Genomic DNA, 3,279 nt, shown 5'->3' with positions numbered 1-3,279 from the left:
TTGGAAATGGATCCTCCAGCCCCAGCCAAGCCTTTGGATGGCAGCAGTCGTGGATGACATCTTGACTGCAACATATTGAGAGACCCTCATCTGGAGGACCACCCAGTGAAGATGCTTCCAGATTCTTCACTCTCAGGAATTGTGTGAGCTAATAGATGTTTATTTTTGTAAGCTGGTAATTTGTTATGCAGCAATCAAGAACTACTATAGTATTGCTTTTTTTTAAAAAAAATAACAGTATCTATTTTATTTCAATTTCCAATTTTCAATATCAAAATAGCATATAGAAATTCCATTTTTCTATATAGACCTTGTGTCCTTGCTAAAATCAGCTCTTTTGCAGATACCTTAGACTTTCTATATAGGCAATCATGACATCTGTGACAAAGATAGTTTTACTTCTTTTCAAATCTGGATGCCTTTTATTTATTCTACTGCCTTTTAAAACTAGCTAGGACTTGCAGTGTTATGTTGAATAAAATGGTGAGAGCAGATATTCTTACTTTGTTCTTCTTCTTAAGTGTAAAGCATTCAATCTTTCACTGTAAGTATGATGTTAGGCGTAGTTCTTCCATAGTTGCTCTTTATTGGGTTGAGGCAGTTTTCTTTTTTTCTTAAGAAAATTTCCTAATTCATGTCATTAATAGTGGACTTACAGTTTTAGTAACAGATAGTTGTTATAGTAAGACCTACACACATACACAAAATTACTATATTTAAATCCAGTGTTTCCATGTTTAAGTTATACTTCTGAAATCAGAAGAGAAAGTACAACTTAAGTTTTACAACAAAAAAATATACCAGACAAAAAGATAGTTTAACAGTAAAAATATCACTATCTGTTCTTGATACAACAGGTAGACACTCTTTGTCAGAAAGCTACATCTTTTCAATTGGATTGTCCAAATCATTAAAATATGGGTGGTTCAGTGCCATTTTTCCAGAAGCTTGTTTGGCTGGATCATAAGCGAATGTTTCTGCAAGAAAATTGAAGGTATTTTCAACCAAGATTTTTCCACGGGATCTAGGTTTCCCAGTTTCCACTTGGGAAATGTATTCTTATCATCCTGTAAAAATTCCACATCTGGCCACACTTCATTATTGGGGGTGTCCCTAACTCTGAAAATCTGCAATTTCTGAATCCCCATGCAAAAGTGGCTTATTACTTGTACTTCTGCATATATGGTGTCTGTACTCCAAGGGTCAACTGGAATTGAGTGTGAGTTGACCCAGCAACACTTCTGGAGATCCTACCAGAGTGCTATTACCCCATGTATATATCTTCTAATAGGTATTTCAAAAGTTCTGGCAAGGCCAAGACCAGCCAGTTTAATTGTTCCATTGTTATCAATAGATTTTGAGATTTTAAGATCTCCAGAGTGACAGAACACAATCCCTTGCATGATTTGCTATGAATAACTCTTAACAAGTAAGGAACCTGTGAACTGACCAGAAGGGATAGACTTCAAGTATTTCTTGAGATCCACAATATTCAGAGATGAGATATAACCTGGAGTCCTTCATAGCACGTCTTTGAAGACTGATTATATTTGAATGACAGAAGTTCTTTTAATACAGAAATTTCCAGAATTACAGTACTAGGAACTTCTTCCTCTTTACTTTCTAGTCTGACTTTCTTCATGGCTGCCACTTGACCTGTAGTTTTGTGTCTACCCTGATGTATAACTGCGGGAGTACTTTCTCCAGTTTTCTCTATTCTGGTGTAATATTCCATAGTTACTCAATAGGTATGGTAGATCCCAGCTTCTTATCCTATGATGGTGGGGGTGTGGGGGTGGGGAGGCTGGGGGAGTGGTGAAAACAGCAGCGGTTGCTACCATTGTCTGTGTCGCTTTTTCATAAATGCCCAAGAATCCTGAGAGTTTTTTATCATAAGCCATTTTCTAATAATCTTTTCGAGTCTATTGAGATAGTTGTATTTTTTTCTTTTTTGTTGTGTTAATGTGGTGAATTACATTGATTGATAATTGAAAGATAAACCAGCTTTGTGTGGCTGAGATAAACCCCACTTAGTTGTCACATATAAATTGGTTTTGGAAACACTTGATGACTGCTGTTCTCTTTTCTGTTATTTCAGGCCCATCTGCATTTTGCGGCGAGAGAGGCCAGGAGATGCTGCTCCCTGTTGGTCGCTGCGTGGGGTCCCAGTGGTCCCTTGGTGCCTGAAACTTGCACAGGTAGGTGTTTGTAACCCTCTGAGGTCCTGGGGAGAAGTACCCAGACTGAGACATGTGGGAATCTTGATAAATTGTTGATAATTTCCCACAACCTTAAATCAATATGTTTGTTCAAATATTGGTTCAACTTTAATTAGATGGAGGAGCTGAAAACTGGGATAGTGGAAGAGTGGAGATGGAGGACTGCTGCCAGAAACCTCAAAACAGGGAGAATATTTAGGTACCGGCTACCCTCATACGCCAAATATTCCCTGTTGAAAGCATGGCCCTTTCGGGTTATAGCCACATCACCAGGATCATCTTACAGTATTCTTCCAACCATACACTTGACTTTTCCAGAGAAGAGTTATGAAAGTACATCTCCCCCTCTGTCTCCTCCTGTTTCCAAAGATAGGCTAACTCCCAGTGATGTTTGAGCACACCTGTCCTTATGGCTTAGTGTACTAGTCCGCTGCATGGGAGACCCACCCCTTAACCTGAGTCTGGCCTGTTTCTTCTTTGTGCTTTGAGCTCAGTAGGAGTTTGATCAGTATTTGTCGAAAGCTCGGTGTCTCCTTCTTTGGGAATCCAAGAAGATGGTTATGAGATACTATGAAAATTTAATTTCACCCAAGAGCATTAAGACCAGGAGAAAGCTCTCATTGCTTGCCTTGGAGGCTGGGGTCAGTCTGCATATGTTAAAAGTAGGGAATCTGAGACATGAGATTCTGAAAAGAAAACTCTCAGCGGATGAGGTAATAGGAAAGAGCTTGAGTGGCTCCACTGAGTCCAAAACAGCTGCCAACTTTTCAAGGTTAATATGCAGAGAAAGGATAGAACTGGTTTTCTCCTGCGCCTAGTCAGCTGTGGAACTTGGAGACTTTGAAATTAGCTGGTGAGCCAAGTAGAGCAATGCAACCTCTCCTTCTTTCTCCTCTATTCCAATTTTTCATTCTCTCTCTCCTACCCCTCTCTATTCTGGACTGGGACAATCAGATGACAAAAGAGTTCTACTTTAAAACAAGTGCACCCAGGTATTTATAGTAAGGAATAGGACTGACTGAGCCAGCTGCTAAAAGTAGAAGGTCTGACCTAATCCATT

General features: G+C 39.4%; 1 pseudogene; it reads right to left on the bottom strand.

The window, feature by feature from the left end:
- Positions 1 to 1,409: 1,409 nt before the first annotated feature.
- On the bottom strand, positions 1,410 to 1,735 carry LOC136335285 (cyclin-dependent kinase 1 pseudogene; annotated as a pseudogene).
- Positions 1,736 to 3,279: the final 1,544 nt, after the last annotated feature.

The sequence above is a fragment of the Saccopteryx bilineata genome, chromosome 4 (genome assembly GCF_036850765.1).
Source record: "Saccopteryx bilineata isolate mSacBil1 chromosome 4, mSacBil1_pri_phased_curated, whole genome shotgun sequence".
Classification (NCBI taxonomy): Eukaryota; Metazoa; Chordata; class Mammalia; order Chiroptera; family Emballonuridae; genus Saccopteryx; species Saccopteryx bilineata.
This window is presented reverse-complemented; position numbering and strand designations above follow the sequence as displayed.